The 18617-nt window shown below is 41.4% G+C and overlaps 1 pseudogene; it reads left to right on the forward strand.

Moving 5' to 3' along the window:
* The first annotated feature begins 1222 nt into the window (after positions 1 to 1222).
* On the forward strand, positions 1223 to 3873 carry LOC135227961 (olfactory receptor 2G3-like; annotated as a pseudogene).
* Positions 3874 to 18617: the final 14744 nt, after the last annotated feature.

Raw genomic sequence — 18617 nt, forward strand, 5'->3', positions numbered from 1 at the left:
AATGAAAGGGACTGGTCAGCGGGTGGGAGAGAGATGCTGATGAAGAGTGAGCTAATTATATCAGGTGGACACTTGAGATTGTGTTGGCAACTCTTGTCTGGAGGGGGGATGGGAGGATAGAGACAGAGGGAAGCCGGCAAATTGTCAAGAAAGGAGAGACTGAAAGGGCTGACTCAAGACGGGGAGAGTAAGTGGGAGTAGGGAGTGAGATGTATGTAAACTTATATGTGACAGACTGATTGGATTTGTAAACGTTCACTTGAAGCTTAATAAAAGTTATAAAAAAAAAAAAAAAAGTGGGATCATAAAATATTTGTAAAAAAAAAAAAAAAAACAAGGCTCCAGGAACTGATGAAATATCAGTTGAGATATTTCAACAAATGGATGCAGTGATGGAAGTACTCACTTGTCTATGCCAAGAAATTTGGAAGACAACTACCTGCCCAACCAACTGGGAGAACCCTATGTTTATGCCTATTCTCAAGAAAGGAGATCCAAATGAATGTAGAAATTATCAAACAATATGATCGAATTACACAAAAGTAAAATTTTGCTGAAGATCATTCAAATGTGGCTGCACCAGTATATTGACAAGGAACTGCCAGAAATTCAAGCCAAATCCAGAAGAGGATGCAGAACCAGGGGTATCACTGCTGATGTCAGATGGATCCTGGCTGAAAGCAAAGAATACCAAGAAGATGTTTACCTGTGTTTTATTGACTATGCTAAGGCGCTCAACTGTGTGGATCATAACAAATTATGGATAACATTACAAAGAATGGGAATTCCAGAACATTTAATTGTGTTCATTAGGAACCTGTATGTAGATCAAGGGGGCAGTTGTTCAAACAGAACAAGGGGACACTGCATGGTTTAGAGTCAGGAAAGATATGTATCAGGGTTGTATCCTTTCATCATACTATTCAATCTACATGCTGGTCAAATATTCTGAGAAGCTGGCCTATATCAGGAAGAACAGGCATCAGGATTGAAGGAGGACTCATCAACAGCCTGCATTATATAGATGACACAACCTTGCTTGCTGAAAGTGAAGAGGACTTCAAGCACTTACTGATGAAGGTCAAAGGCCACAGCCTTCAGTATGGATTATACCTCAACATAAAGAAAACAAAAACACTCAAAACTGGACCAATAAGCCACATCATGATCAACGGAGAAAAGATTGAGGTTGTCAAGGATTTCATTTTACTGGGGTCCACAATCAACACCCATGGAAGCAGCAGTCGAGAATTCAAAAGACATATTGGGCGGATCTGCTGCAAAAGACCTCTTTAAAGTGTTGAAAAGCAAAGATACCATCTTGAAGGCTAAGGTGCCCCTGACCCAAGCCATGGTGTTTTCAATCGCCTCCTCTGCATGTGAAAGCTGGATGATGAATAAGGAATACTGAAGAAGAATTGGTGCCTTCGAATCGTGGTGTTAGTGAAGAATACTGAATATACCATTGACTGCCAAAACAACAAACAAATCTGCCTTGGAAGAAATATAACCAGAATGCTCCTTAGAAAAAAGGATGGCGAGGCTGTGTCTCACATACTTTGGACGTGTTGTCAGGATCAGTCCCTGGAAAAGAACATCATGCTTGGTAAAGTAGAGGGTCAGCCAAAAAGAGGAAGACCCTCAATGAGATGGATTGACACAATGGCTGCAACAATGGGCTTAAGCATAACGACGATTCTGAGGATGGTCCAGGACTGGGCAGTGTTTCATTCTGATGTATATGGGGTCGCTACGAGTCAGAACAAACTTGATGGCACCTAACAAAAACAACAACACTAATATAGAGTTTAGCATTCACAAGGAAACTCTGGTGGCATAGTGGTTAAGTGCCACAGCTGCTAACCAAGAGGCTGGCAGTTCAAAACTGCCAGGCGCTCCTTGGAAACTCTATGGGGCAGTTCTACTCTGTCCTATAGGGTTGCTATAAGTCAGAATCGACTCGACGGCACTGGGTTTGGGTTTTGGTTTTGGTTTTACCATTCATAAATAGGTACGTAGGTAGATAGATGACAGATAGACAGATAGATAATAGACAGATAGATGATAGAGAGCTGATAGTTGATAGATAGAGCAAGAGAAAGATGATAGATAGGTGAAAGATAGATGATAGATGATTAGATAGATAGATGATAGATAGATAGATGATAGATAGATAGATAGATAGATAGATAGATAGATAGATAGATAGATAGATAGATAGATAGATAGATAGATGATAGGCAGACAGACAGGTGGATAGGTGGATAGGTAGACAGATAAATGCAGGTTTATCTTTTGATTAGCAGCTGTAGCACTTAACCACTACACCACCAGGGTTTCCAAATGCAGATACAGACATAAAAAAAAAAAAAATAGACATAAAAAAAAATACATAAAATTCATTCAAAATTTTCAAATAAACATATAAATCCAAATAAGATAAGGACTCTTTGTTCTTAATTTTAAAATGAGGAAATTGAAACATAATGAGGTTAAGTGACCTGGCCAAGTCCATGAGTGGTGGCACTCCAATTCAGCAGCCTACCTCAGATGCTGCATGCTTAATACTCACTATAGGACAGACACATTTGAGAAAGCCAGGGATACAGGCAGAGGGAGAAAGGGAGTAAGAGAAAGAAAGCGAGGAGAAAGCTTCATATAAACAAATACTTAGAATACTGGGCTCCAGATAGAGGTTCTCATCATATCTACTTTATTCCAATTCTGTCTCTCATTCAATGACAACTGCTAGAAAAGTGTTTAAATAGAATTAGTCCCATTTTTTGAAAATTTCTCCTGACAATTTCAAAATTTATCTTACTAACATATGGAAGATTTTATAATGTTGCCATGGAGTGACAGAAACCTAAAAGTTAGGCTTATGCTCTAAACCTTGTCTCTTGCATTCCAGCTATACAAATCTTAGATGCCATGGAAGGAGAAAATATGAGCTTCCCAAGTATGTCTGTCTCGTTGGGCTTCTCAGATTATCCATGGCTGGAGAGGACTCTCTTTGGAGTGGTCCTGGTCTTCTACATCCTGACCATGGTGGGAAACAGCTTCATCATCCTTCTCACCATTGTGGATCTCAGACTCCACACTCCCATGTACTTCTTCCTAGACAATCTCTCTTTGCAGGACCTCAGTATCACCACCACTATTTTGCGACAGCTGCTGGCCAACCTCTGGGGGCCAAAGAAGACAACTGCTTCCTGGGGCTGCATCACACAGGCCTACTTCTTCCACTGGATAGGATGCACCGAATGCGTTCTGCTAACAGTGATGTCCCTTGATCGCTACATGGCTATCTGCCAGCCACTCCAGTACACTCTCACTCTCACCATGCATCCCCAGGTATGTATGCAGCTGGCAGTTTCAGCCTGGTGCAGTGGCCTAGCCAATTCTCTGCTCCAAGGCACTCTCACTATCCAGCTCCATTGCTGTGGTCACCATACTCTGGACCACTTCTTCTGTGAGTGACCCATCCTGATCAAGCTGGCCTGTGAAGACACCACTGTTAATGACCTGACACTGACTGCAGGAGCCATCCCCTTTGGACTGCAGGCTCCACTGCTTGTGCTGCTCTCCTATACCTTCATTGCTAGGGCTGTGCTGAAGCTACCTTCAGCTGAAGGAAGACGCAAGGCCTTCAGCACCTGCAGTTCCCACATGGTGGTCATCATCATGTACTATGGGCCATCCATTTACATGTACCTGCAGCCCCCTGCCAACAGCACCCAGGCCAAATTCACATCCTTCTTCTACTGCCTTATCACCCCACTGCTGAATCCACTCATCTACACCTTGAGAAACAAGGATGTGAATAGGGCATTGAAAAGAATGCTACAATCCAAGAAAGGAGACAAATCCTAAAAAGTGTAAAGTCATAAAAATTCTGCCTCTACCAACCACATAGACACCATCAACGAGTATTGCTACTTCTGTGCTTCCAAATCGGTGTTCAAGAGCTCCAAGAAAGGATGTCCCATATGTCAACATCAAGTATCCTCACGTTTGAGAAGCTCATCCTCCCAATAAGTGCTATCTTCTAAAATCTCAAACAAAGCATTGTACTCCTTCTTAACTCTTCCCATATGTCCTGTTCTCGGTGACAGAACAAGCAGAAATGTTCACACCTCTGTAGGAGCATAAATCACACCATTCTTTTTAAATTCCCTCCTACAACTGCTCCTCTTTAAATGGTACCCTCCAAGTAAATGTGCTAAAAAAACTTTTGTACATATCATCACAATAATTTAAAACAAGACCTGCATTGGATTTATGACACCTCCTACCCAAAATCTTTCAACCTCTCCTGTCTAAGAGAAACTCACAAACTCTTTTCTTTTTTTAAAATAATTTTTATTGAGCTTTAAGTGAACGTTTACAAATCAAGTCAGTCTGTCACATATCAGCTTATATACACCTTACTCCATACTCCCACTTACTCTCCCCCTAATGAGTCAGCCCTTCCAGTCTCTCCTTTCATGACAATTTTGCCAGTTTCTAACCCTCTCTACCCTCCTATCTCCCCTCCAAACAGGACATGCCAACACAGTCTCAAGTGTCCACCTGATACAGGTAGGTCACTCTTCATCAGCATCTCTCTCCTACCCATTGTCCAGTCCCTTCCATGTCTGATGAGTTGTCTTTGGGAATGGTTCCTGTCCTGGGCCAACAGAAGGTTTGGGGACCATGACCGCCGGGATTCCTCTAGTCTCAGTCAGACCATTCAGTCTGGTCTTTTTATGAGAATTTGGGGTCTGCATCCCACTGATCTCCTGCTGCCTCAGGGGTTCTCTGTTGTGCTCCCTGTCAGGGCAGTCATCGGTTGTGGCCGGGCACCATCTAGTTCTTCTGGTCTCAGGATGATGTAAGTCTCTGGTTCATGTGGCCCCTTCTGTTTCTTGGGCTCAGAGTTATCGTGTGACCTTGGTGTTCTTCATTCTGCTTTGATCCAGGTGGGTTGAGATCAATTGATGCATCTTAGATGGCCGCTTGCTAGCATTTAAGACCCCAGATGCCACATTTCAAAGTGGGATGCAGAATGTTTTCATAAGAAAATTATTTTGCCAATTGACTTAGAAGTCCCCTTAAGCCATAGTCCCCAAACCCCCGCCCTTGCTCCGCTGACCTTTGAAGCATTCAGTTTATTCAGGAAATTTCTGTGCTTTTGGTCCAGTCCAGTTGAGCTGACCTTCCGTGTATTGAGTATTGTCTTTCCCTTCAACTAAAGTAGTTCTTACCTACTAACTAATCAGTAAATAACCCTCTCCCACCCTCCTCCCTCCCTCCCCCCTTAACCACAAAAGTATGTGCTCTTCTCAGTTTATACTATTTCTCAAGATCTTATAATACTGGTCTTATACAATATTTGTCCTTTTGCCTCTGACTAATTTTGCTCAGCGTAATGCCTTCCAGGTTCCTCCATGTTATGAAATGTTTCACAGATTCGTCACTGTTCTTTATCAATGCGTAGTATTCCACTGTGTGAATATACCACAATTTATTTAACCATTGATCCATTGATGGACACCTTGGTTGCTTCCAGCTTTTTGCTATTGTAAACAGAGCTGCAATTAACATGGGTACACATGTATCTGTTCCTGTAAAGGCTCTTATTTCTCTAGGGTATATTCCGAGGAGTGGGATTTCTGGGTTGTATGGCAGTTCTATTTCTAACTTTTTAAGAAAACGTCAGATACATTTCCAAAGTGGTTGTACCATTTTACATTCCCACCAGCAGTGTATAAGAGTTCCAATCTCTTGCAGCCTCTCCAACATTTATTATTTTGTGTTTTTTGGATTAATGCCAGCCTTGTTGGAGTGAGATGGAATCTCATCGTAGTTTTAATTTGTATTTCTCTAATGGCTAATGATCGAGAGCATTTTCTCATGTATCTGTTAGCTACCTGAATATCTTCTTTAGTGAAGTGCGTGTTCATATCCTTTGCCCACTTCTTGATTTGGTTGTTTGTCTTTTTGTGGTTGAGTTTTAACAGAATCATATAGATTTTAGAGGTCAGGCACTGGTCGGAGATGTTATAACTGAAAATTCTTTCCCAATCTATAGGTGGTCTTTTTACTCTTTTGGTGAAGTCTTTAGATGAGCATAGGTGTTTGATTTTTAGGAGCTCCCAGTTATCTGGTTTCTCTTCGTCATTTTTAGTAATGTTTTGTATTCTGTTTATGCCTTGTATTAGGGCTCCTAACGTTGTCCCTATTTTTTCTTCCATGATCTTTATTGTTTTAGTCTTTATGTTTAGGTCTTTGATCCACTTGGAGTTAGTTTTTGTGCATGGTGTGAGGTATGGGTCCTGTTTCATTTTTTTGCAAATGGATATCCAGTTCTGCCAGCACCATTTGTTAAAAAGACTATCTTTTCCCCAATTAACTGACACTGGGCCTTTGTCAAATATCAGCTGCTCATATGTGGATGGATTTCTATCTGGGTTCTCAATTCTGTTCCATTGGTCTATGTGCCTGTTGTTGTACCAGTACCAGGCTGTTTTGACTACTGTGGCTATATAATAGGTTCTAAAATCAGGTAGAGTAAGGCCTCCCACTTTCTTCTTCTTTTTCAGTAATGCTTTACTTATCTGAGGCTTCTTTCCCTTCCATATGAAGTTGGTGATTTGTTTCTCCATCACTTTAAAAAATGTCATTGGAATTTGGATCAGAAGTGCATTGTATGTATAGACGGCTTTTGGTAGAATAGACATTTTTACTATGTTAAGTCTTCCTATCCATGAGCAAGGTATGTTTTTCCACTTAAGAAGGTCCTTTTTAGTTTCTTGTAGTAGTACTTTATTATAGTTTTCTTTATATAGGTCTTTTACATCTTTGCTAAGATTTATTCCTAAGTATTTTAACTCCTTGAGGGGTACCGTGAATGGTATTGATTTGGTGATTTCCTCTCCGATGTTCTTTTTGTTGATGTAGAGGAATCCAAGTGATTTTTGTATGTTTATCTTGTAACCTGAAACTCTGCCAAACTCTTCTATTAGTTTCAGTAGTTTTCTGGAGGATTCTTAGGGTTTTCTGTGTATAAGATCATGTCATCTGCAAACAGAGATAATTTTACTTCTTCCTTGCCAATCCGGATGCCCTTTATTTGTCTAGCCTGAATATAATTGCTCTGGCTAGGACCTCTAGCACAATGTTGAATAAGAGCAGTGATAAAGGGCGTCATTGTCCGGTTCCTGTTCTCAAGGGAAATGCTTTCAGGCTCTCTCCATTTAAAGTGATGTTGGCTGTTGGCTTTGTATAGATGCCCTTTATTATGTTGAGGAATTTTCCTTCAATTCCTATTTTGCTGAGAGTTTTTATCATAAATGGGTGCTGGACTTTGTCAAATGCCTTTTCTGCATGAATTGATAAGATCATGTAGTTTTCATCTTTTGTTTTATTTATATGGTGGATTACATTAATGGTTTTTCTAATATTAAACCAGCCTTGCATACCTCGTATAAATCCCACTTGGTCGTGATGGATTATTTTTTTGATATGTTGTTTAATTCTATTGGCTATAATTTTGCATCTATGTTCATGAGGGATATAGATCTGTAATTTTCTTTTTTGTGATGTCTTTACTTGGTTTTGGTATCAGGGAGATGGTGGCTTCATAGAATAAGTTAGGCAGTATTCCGTCATTTTCTATGCTTTGAAATACCTTTAGTATTAGTGGTGTTAACTCTTCTCTGAAAGTTTGGTAGAGCTCTGCAGTAAAGCCATCCCGGCCAGGGCTTTTTTTTGTTGGGAGTTTTTTGATTACCGTTTCAATCTCTTTTTGTTATGGGTCTATTTAGTTGTTCTACTTCTGATTGTGTTAGTTTAGGAAGGTAGTGTTTTTCTAGGAATTCATCCATTTCTTCAAGGTTTGCAAATTTGTTAGAGTACAATTTTTTGTAATAATCTGATATGATTCTTTTAATCTCAGTTGGGTCTGTTGTGATGTGGCCCTTCTCGTTTCTTATTCGGGTTATTTGTTTCCTTTCCTGTATTTCTTTAGTCAGTCTAGCCAATGGTTTATCAATTTTGTTAATTTTTTCAAAGAACCAGCTTTTGGCTTTGTTAATTCTTTCAATTGTTTTTCTGTTCTCTAATTCATTCAGTTCAGCTCTAATTTTTATTATTTCTTTTCTTCTGGTGCCTGATGGATTCTGTTGTTGCTCACTTTCTATTTGTTCAAGTTGTAGAGACAGTTCTCTGATTTTGGCTCTTCTTTTTGTATGTGTGCATTTATTGATATAAATTGGCCTCTGAGCACTGCTTTTGCTGTGTCCCAGAGGTTTTGATAGGAAGTATTTTCATTCCCGTAGCATTCTATGAATTTCCTTATTCCCTCCTTAATGTCTTCTATAACCCAGTCTTTTTTGAGCAGGGTATTGTTCAGTTTCCAAGTATTTGATTTCTTTTCCCTCATTTTTCTGTTATTGATTTCCACTTTTATGGCCTTGTGGTCTGAGAAGATGCTTTGTAATATTTCAATGCTTTGGATTCTGCAAAGGTTTGTTTTATGACCTAATATGTGGTCTATTCTAGAGAACGCTCCATGTGCACTAGAAAAAAAAGTATACTTTGCAGCAGTTGGGTGGAGTGTTCTGTATAAGTCAATGAGGTCAAGCTGGTTGATTGTAACAATTAGGTCTTCCGTGTCTCTATTGAGCTTCTTACTGGATGTCCTGTCCTTCTCCGAAAATGGTGTGTTGAAGTCTCCTACTATGATTGTGGAGGTGTCTATCTCACTTTTCAGTTCTGTTAAAATTTGATTTATGTATCTTGTAGCCCTGTCATTGGGGGCATAAATATTTAATATGGTTATATTTTCCTGGTCAATCGTCCATTTTATCATTATGTAGTGTCCTTCTTTACCCTTTGTGGTGGATTTAACTTTAAAGTCTATTTTGTCAAAAATTAATATTGCTACTCCTGCTTTTTTTGGCTTATTGTTTGCTTGATACATTTTTTTCCATCCCTTGAGTTTTTGTTTGTTTGTGTCTCTAAGTCTAAGGTGTGTCTCTTGTAGGCAGCATATAGACAGATCGTGTTTCTTTATCCAGTCTGAGACTCTCTGTCTCTTTATTGGTGCATTTAGTTCATTTACATTCAGCGTAATTATAGATAAGTATGTGTTTAGCGCTGTCATTTTGATGCCTTTTTACGTGTGTCGTTGACAATTTCATTTTTCCACTTACTTTTTTGTGCTAAGACGTTTTTCTTTGTAAATTGTGTGTTCCTCAGTTTCATAGTATTTGACTTTATGTTTGCTGAGTCGTTATGCTTTTCTTGGTTTTTATTTTGAGTTATGGAGTTGTTATACCTCTTTGTGGTTACTTTAATATTTACCCCTATTTTTCTAAGTAAAAACCTAACTTGTATTGTCCTATATCGCCTTGTTTCCCTCTCCGTATGTCATTCTATACCACCTGTATTTAGTCCCTCTTTTTGATTATTGTGATCTTTTACATATTGACTTCAATGATTCTGTTTTGAGCTTTTTTTTTTTAATTAATCTTAATTTCTTTTTGTGATTTCCCTATTTGAGTTGGTATCAGGATGCTCTGTTCTGTGACCTTGTGTTGTGCCGGTATCTGATATTATTGGTTTTCTGACCAAACAATTTCCTTTAGTATTTCTTGTAGCTTTGGTTTGGTTTTTGCAAATTCTCTAAGCTTGTGTTTATCTGTAAGTATCTTAATTTCACCTTCATATTTCAGAGAGAGTTTTGCTGGATATATGATCCTTGGCTGGCAGTTTTTCTCCTTCAGTGCTCTATATATGTTATCCCACTGCCTTCTTGACTGCATGGTTTCTGCTGAGTAGTCTGAACTTATTGATTCTCCTTTGTAGGAGACCTTTCTTTTATCCCTGGCTGCTTTTAAAATTTTCTCTTTATCTTTGGTTTTGGCAAGTTTGACGATAATATGTCTTGGTGTTTTTCTTTTTGGACCAATCTTAAATGGGGTTCGATGAGCATCTTGGATAGATATCCTTTCATCTTTCATGATGTCAGGGAAGTTTTCTGCCAACAGATCTTCAACTACTCTCTCTGTGTTTTCTGCTATCCCTCCCTGTTCTGGGACTCCAATCACACGCAAGTTATTCTTCTTGATAGAGTCCCACATGATTCTTAGGGTTTCTTCATTTTTTTTAAGGCTTTCATCTGATTTTTTTTCAGCTATATTGGTGTTAATTCCCTGGTCCTCCAGATCTCCCACTCTGCATTCTAATTGCTCGAGTCTGCTCCTCTGACTTCCTATTGCGTTGTCTAATTCTGTAATGTTATTATTAATCTTTTGGATTTCTGAATGCTGTCTCTCTATGGATTCTTGCAGCTTATTAATTTTTCCACTATGTTCTTGAATAATCTCTTTGAGTTCTTCAACTGCTTTATCAGTGTGTTCCTTGGCTTTTCCTGTAGATTGCCTTATTTCATTTCTGAGGTCATCCCTGATGTCTTGAAGCATTTTGTAAATTAGTTTTTTTATATTCTGTATCTGGCAATTCCAGGATTGTATCTTCATTTGGGAAAGATTTTGATTCTTTAGTTTGGGGAGTTGTAGAAGCAATCACGGTCTGCTTCTTTATGTGGTTTGATATCAACTGCTTTCTCCGAGCCATCTCTAAGATATTGTAGTGATTTATTCTATATTTGCTTACTGAGTCTTATCTCGTTTTGTTTTCTTTCAATATACGTAGATGGGCTACTAGATTGCGCTGTCTTGATTGTTGTAGCCCTTGACTCACTTATGTCCTGTTACCAGCTGGTTTGGGCTATTACCAGATATATATGCCTGAGTCCATTCACTATTCTTGAGTAGAATCTGATTTTGGGTCATCAAGTGTGTGGTGCAGACTCTCACCTATCCACCTAGAGAAGTAGTGGTGATGGTTGTGTGCACCAGATTCTAGTAGCAGCAGGGGGTCACACTCCAGGGGGGCAGGATGCTGACAGGCTTCCTCCAAGTGCCAGTGAGGTAGGTGTGTCTCTATTCCTAAAGCACCTTGGTGGGTGGGCTCTGCAGCTGTACCTTAGGCACCCAATGCAAGTACCTCTACAGATTGGTAGGTGTCACCCTCAGACCCCTGAAGCAGGAGGCTAGGTAGTCTGGGGGGAGCTTCAGCCCTCAGTTCCCTGTTGTGGGTCAGTGAGGGCTCTGTTGAATAGGCAGAGATATCAGACCCGGGAAACTTGTCTTTCCAGTAATCCGCTAAAACAATTACAGTCAGATCCCTATCAGAAATGCCTTTGCATTATAATAGCCACCTTGTTCCCTGTAGGAATGAAAGCCCAAGACTGTGGATCACATATGCTTGGATGGAGCTGGTTCTGAGCTTTTAGTCCAATTAGGGAAGTATTTTTGGTCCCTGGGTTTTTTGTAGCTGCTTCTCTCAGGCCAGGAGAATGGGTTAGGAAAAGACCCCGCCCCCCCAGAAAAAAGAAAAACCGCAGCACAGTTCACTCTCTGACTCAGGAAATTCTAATGTTAATGAAGCCGCCTGGGAAGGGGAGGGGAGGGTTCAGATTAATAGGAGAGAGTAGCACCCCAGAATATAGACAAAGTTACTTATCTTGCTTGGGATGACTGTTTTATCTGAGATTCCCAAGGGGCGCGTCGACTGTGTGCACTGGCTGGGTAGATATTGCCCCCGAGTGTCAGGCCCACGTCCTGTGCTCGTGCTGTCTCAGATGCCGTGGTCAGTTCCTCCGCTCCCAGTCCTAAGCCCAGCACCAAGGTTCCCCTAGCTGGGATGCCGCACTCCCGGCTCCAGAACCAGTCGCTGCCTCCCAGTGACTTCTCCTCCTGTCAGCCGCGTCGCTGCACTGCCTGCATGCACTGGCTGGGCTTCCCCCGAGGTCAATTCTGGGGGCTAGGGCTGCGCCCCATGTTTGCGCCGTCTCAGAATGCCATGCTCAGCTCCCCTGCACCCAGTCCGAAGCCCGGCTCCAAGGTTTCCTGACTGGGACACTGGCTCCAGGCTCCGAAAACAGTCGCTGCTTCCCCGTGGTTGTTCGTTCTCAGTCTCTGTCACTCAGGTCAACTCTTTAGATCTGTGTTTGATGGTCAGGGTTTGTAGATTGTCATGTATGTGATCGATTCACTTGTTTTTCCGAATCTTTGTTGCAAGAGGGATCTGAGGTAGCCTCTACCTAGTCAGCCATCTTGGCCCGGCCTCCAACTCTCTCCTTTTTTAAACACCATTTTATTGTTGTTAGGTGCTATCAAGTCGATTCTAACTCATAGTGACCTTCTGTATAAAAATAGTAATATTTCCAGGTCTTTTGCCATTCTCACAATTGTTGCTATGTGTAAGCCCATTACTGAAGCCACTGTGTCAATCCATCCCTCTTTTTTGTTGACCATCTGCTTTACCAAACATGATGTCCTTCTTCAGCAACTGGTCCCTCCTGATGATGTATCCAAAGTAAGTAAGACAAAGTCTCACCATCCTCACTTCTAAGGAAGATTCTGGCTGTACTTCCTCCAAGACTAATTTTCTCTTTCTTCTGGTTGCTGCTGGTGTTAGGTGCCGTCAAGTCAATTCCTACTCATAGCGACCCTACGCACAACAGAACAAAACCCTGCCCGGTCCTGCGCCATCCTCATAGTCAACGTTATCCTTGAGCCCATTGTTGCAGCCATTGTGTCAATTCATCTTGAGTGTCTTCCTTGTGTTCTGTTCCAGTGACTGCCTCTCGATCCATGTACAGATTCCTCATGAACACAATTAAGTGTTCCAGATTCCCATTCTCTGCAATGTTATCCATAATTTGTTTTGTTATGATGCACATAGTCAAACGCCTTTGTACAGTCAATAAAACATCTTTCTGGTATTCTCTGCTTTCAGCCAGAATCCATCTGACATCAGCAATGATACCCCTGTTTCCATGTCCTCTTGGGAATTGGCTTCAACTTCTGGCAATATACTGCTGCAGCTGCTTTTGAATGATCTTCAGCAAAATTTTGCTTGCATGTGGTATCGATATCATTCAACAATTTCCACATTCATTTGGATCACCATTCTTGGGAATAGGCATAAATATGTATCTCTTCTAGTCAGTTGGGCACGTAGCTGTCTTCCAAATTTATTGGCATAGAAGAGTAGGCACTTTCACTGCTGCATACAGTTGTTGAAACATCTCAATTGGTATTCTGTCAATTCCTGGAGCCTTGTTTTTTACCAATGCCTTCAGTGCAGCTTGGACTTCTTCCTTCAGTACAATCAGTTCCTGGTCATATGCCACCTCCTGAAGTGGTTGAACGTCAACCAACCACTTTTAGTATAGTGACTCTATGTATCCCTTCCATCTTCTTTGGATGCTTCCTGTATTATCTAGTATTCTCCCTGAAGAATCCTTAAGTATTGCAACTCAAGGCTTCAATTTTTTCTTCAGTTCTTTCAGCTTGAGAAATGCTGACTGTGTTCCTCCCTTTTGGTTTTCTATCTCCAGGTCTTTGCACATCATCATAATAATTTACTTTGTCTTCTTGAGTTGCGCTTTGAAATCTGTTCAGATCTTTTACTTCATCATTCTTTCCTTTAGCTACTAGACATTCAAGAGCAAGTTTCATAGTCTCTTCCAACATCCATTTAGGTCTTTTCTTTCTCTCCCGTCTCTTTAAAGACCTCTTGCTTTCTTCACGTATGATGTCCTTGATGACATCATGATTAGTTGTAATCAATTCTGAAGGCTGTAGTCCTTTACTTTCATCAGAAAGTACTCCATGTTGTCTTCATTTTCATCAAGTAAAGTATGTAATCTGTTTATCACAAGTTGTTAGTAAGTCTTTCTTCAATCATGATGCTGTGTTCTTCATATAGTTCAGCATCTCCGATCATTTTCTCAGCATGCAGATTGAATAAGTAAGGTGAGAGGATACAATCCTGGCCCACACCTTTTCCAACTTTAAACCATGCAGTATCTCCTTGTTCTGTTGGAATAACTGCATCTTGATCTATGTTTAGGTTTCACGTGAGCACGGTTAGGTGTTCTAGAATTATGATTCTTTGTAATGGTATCCATAATTTGCTATGATCCGTAGAGCCAAATGCCTTTGTGTAGTTAAAAAAACTTAGGTAAACATCTTTCTTATAGTGTCTGCTTTCAGCTAACATCTATCTGATTTTAAGCCCTCTTCTGAATCCCACTTAAACTTTAAAAGCAGATATTATCCAAAGTAGCTCCAACCATCTTCTTTGTGATATGCCTTCCTTTTTTTCATACATCAGCAGAAACGGACTCTCTAGCTCAACATTTTAGAGATGGATGCAAATGTTTGTTCAAATCAAGTATCTGCTCCAAGAGGTGATGGCTCTGAACCCTCCCGCCATGGATTGAATTATGTCCCCCCAAAATCTGTGTATCAACTTTTATCAAGAGATAAAAGGAAAGGGAACCAAGCAGAGAGTTGGGGACCTCACACCACCAAGAAAGCAGCACCGGGAGCAGAGTGCGTCCCTTGGACCCCAGATCCCTGCACCTACAACCAGTGGAAGATTGAGGACAAGGACTTCTTCCACAACCGACAGAAAGAAAAAGCCTTCCTCTGGAGCTGACGCCCTGAATTTAGACTTGTAACCTACTAGACTGCGAGAGAAATAAATTTCTCTTTGTTAAATCCATCCATTTGTGGTATTTCTGTTATACCAGCACTAGATGACTAAGACAGAATTTGGTACCAAGAGAGTAGGGTGCTGCTCTAACAGATACCTAAAATGTAGAAGTGGTTTTGACACTGTGAATGGAGACAGAACCACCAGCAGCAGAGAACCTGCAGTGGCAGAGAAGTAGCAGCAGCAGCAGCAGCAGAGAACCAAGAGTAGCAGAACCAGGAGACCATCACAACACGGTGCTGGCGCCAACCCACAGCGCGAGAGAGCTGAGTGCCTGTGTGCAAGAGGCTTCCTGGTGGAGTGAGGTGCCTCTAAGCACTACACAGCTTTGGAACACTTGCCTCAGCAGGGCAGATGCAGATGTGAAACCTGATGAGCCAAGAGGCCAAGAAACCAGGAAGGAGAAGCTGAAGAGACAAACAACACAAGAAGTCGAGTTGTCTCAGCCTCAAAAGGTATGGCCATGACCTCAGGAGTTTCAAAAGGTGGAGTTGACCTCTAGTGTTTCTAAGGGTAGAGTTGCCACTCAGATGGAAGAGGAGAATGGTGCACCTAAAGTCTAGGGAACAGAGTTGCTATCCCAGTGGGCCTGGAAGGCAGAAGTGAAGCCCAGAGTTGAGGGGCCTCTACTCAGAATGTGAAGAGTGTGGCCAATACCTTGAGTCTGGAGGGCAGGGCCATTGTGTAAATTGTCCCAGAGAACAGAGAGTTATTTCTGAAGCTTTGAGGGCTAATGCAATGTGTTCTGCTGACTTGCCTGGTGCCTGTTACACCTTTTCCTCCAGTTTTTTTACATTTGTAATGGAAATCTCTAGCTTGTACCTGTTCTGCCATTGTACCTTTGGAAGCAGATAACTTGTATTCTAGATTTCACAGATGAAGAGGAATTTTTGGATTTTGGACTTGGAGTTAAGACTTTTCCCATGATATGATGGGGTGAATATGTTTTGCATGTTGCAAGGATGTGATTCTTTGGGGTCAAAGGGTGGAATGTCATGGATTGAATTATGCCCCCCAGCAAAGGTGTGTATCAACTTGGTTAGCCCATGATTCCCAGTATTGTGTGGTTGTCCTCCATTTTGTGATTGTAATTTTATGTTGAGAGGACTAGGGTGGGATTGTAACACCACCCTTACTCCCTGATCCAATGTAAAGGGAGTTTCCCTGGGGTGGGACCTGTACCATCTTTTATCTCTCAAGAGATAGAGGGAAAGAGAAGCAAGCAGAGAGTTGGGGACCTCATACCACCAAGAAAGTAGCACCAGGAGCAGAGTGTGTCCTTTAGACCTGGAGTCCGCACACCTGAGAAGCTCCTCTACCAGGAGAAGATTGAGGACAAGGACCTTCCTCTAGAACCAACAGAGACAGAAAGCCTTCCCCTGGAGCTGATTCCCTGAATTTGGACTTGTAGCCTACTAGACTGTGAGAGAAACAAATTTCTCATCATTAAAGCTATCCATTTGTGGTATTTCTGTTACAGCAGCACTAGATGACTAAGACACTTGCTCAAACTTTTCTTAGGCCAGAGAACAGTCCTGGATGATATCCAGTCAGAACTCCATTAGCTCATTTGAATCAGGTTCAGTGGGCAAGTTCGTCTCTTACCTTTAATTACTTTAAACAGCAAGCAGGCATTTCTTTTTTTTTTGGTAGAATTTCTGAAAACATAACATGTTTCATTTGTTATAGCTTTTGAAATTTTTCTTTCTGTGCAGGAAGGTTGGAAAAAACCCTTGCTGTGACCTTACTGTCACAGTTTATTAATTTTAACATGTTTTCCAAGACAGACAGGAAGCATTAATATTTGGTGTTAAGGGGTTTCAGGACTCTTAATGGGTAATTGAGCAAGAATCTTCCAGAAGATACACTAGGAAGAGCTCTGTCAAGATCATAGGCTTCTTTCTAAGACAGGAGTTTTTGGAACCAGTGAATATTGATTTACAAAGGGCAATATTATTAATATTCATATTAAGATGGAGGCAGAAGCTTATTAGAAATAAACCTTCATCTTGAGCATAAAATGCAAACCTGTGGGTCTGTGCAACAATTTTTAAAACTCACAAGAGACTGGCTTATAGAATATGATCTTTATGTCAGCAAGACAATTTACTCCCTGTTCTAGGAAAGTCTCTCTGGAATACCACATGGAATCCAAAGCAAGAGGCAGGACTGAGTGACTTAATGGATCGCCATCATCAACTGGGAGAGATTTATTAATCCATGTACATCCATCTTCACTAAGAGAACATATCTGTCAATGGATGAGCGTTCAGGGCTCACTCTTCTTGAATGACAAAGTTCTTCCCTTTGACTCTTCAGATGCCTTTTTTTGGTTGCTATTCTGCTTTTTTTTTTATTCTGCTATAAAGCCCCTGACTCATTTTTAACTCTCCTTCGTTACATTATGAAGACCCCGGGTGGTGCAAACTGTTAACACACTTGGATGCTAACAGAAAAATCAGTGGTTCAAGTTCACACAGAGGTACCTAGGAAGCGAGACCTGGTGATCTACTTTCAAAAAATCAGTCATTGAAAACCCTATAGATACAGGGGCAAGATGGAGGCATAATCAGTCACAACCTCACATCTCCCTACAATGGTAGAAGAAAACAAGTAAAAATTGATCTTGGAACTCTGTAATGTTAGCTGAAAGGCTGGAGAAAAAAGTGAACACCGCATCAAAATAAAGACAGAATAAAATGGTGGGAAAGCGGAGATTCATAACTGTACACACTGTACCTACCAGGCCAACTTAGTGTGGCTATTTTGTGGCAGCTACAGCCAGCACCCCTGAGCTGGGAGCCCAGTCTGGGAACACCATGGAAGACACAGGCTGAAATAGAAGTACTGGGAGCACCAATGTGGGCACTGCATGTACTGGGACTGGGTAAGCCTGGGAGAGAATTGGGTATGGGTACATCACGGGTTTGAGTCGCCAGGACCTCCAGGAAAGTACAGTCTGGAGAGAACAGTATGGACTGGGCTGTAAGAGTGCCCAGGTCAGGGGCCAGAAATCCAGAATGAACAACCATGGGAAGGGGCACAAGGAGAGTATGCAAAAGCAGAGGCTTGAGCTCCTATGGCTCAGGAAAGAGCAATATCAGGAGAACAGCATGAATTAGAATTTATGAGCACCCTGGTCAGAGGCTAGAACAATAATAATAACAATAATAAACATAATCAATCACACCAGCCAATATGGTAACTTCCTTCTTTCCTGTTGATTCAAAGGCATGAGAAGCCCAAAGTGGCCAGGTAGATTCTTAACTTCCTGTTCAATGGTATCAGTGTTGTATCTCCATGTGGGAGCATTCCTTTCTTTGGAGCTAAGACCTCTAGACCCACAGAGCACAGAGTCATGGGAACAGGAGGCAAAAGTCTTGTGACTGTGTCACTAGGGGTAATAGTGAGTGGTACCACTCCCATTTCTGCCCTTTGATTCATGGTCCCATGAATCCTGGCTTTGGGAGAAACTGCGCCATATATTGGACACTGGTTTAGGGCATATACAGCTTTCTGGAAAACACTGCCCCAACCTGCAAAGTACTGCCACATAGTTGGCACAGTAATTGTGTCTTTAGGAGGCCATTCCATAGTTCTATCAAGCCAGCTGCTTCAGGATGATGGGGGACATGGCAGAATCAGTGAATTCCATGAGTGTGGGCCCACTGCTGCACTTCATTTGCTGTGAAGTGAGTCCCTTCATCTGAGGCAATGCTGTGTGGGATACCAGGAAGGTGGATAAGGCATTCATTGAATCTATGGATGGTAGTTTTGGCAGAAGAATTGAGTACAGGGAAGGCAAATTCATATCCACTGAAAGTATCTATCTCAGCAAGAATGAAATGCTGCCCTTTCCATGATAGAAGTGGTCCAGTGTAATAAACCTGCCACCAGGTTGCTGGCTGATTGCCTGAAAGGATAGTGCCATACTGGGGACTCAGTGTTGGTCACTGCTGCCGGCAGATTTCAGATTTAGCATTCAGCAGTGGCTGTAG

Source organism: Loxodonta africana, chromosome 16, assembly GCF_030014295.1.
Source record: "Loxodonta africana isolate mLoxAfr1 chromosome 16, mLoxAfr1.hap2, whole genome shotgun sequence".
Classification (NCBI taxonomy): Eukaryota; Metazoa; Chordata; class Mammalia; order Proboscidea; family Elephantidae; genus Loxodonta; species Loxodonta africana.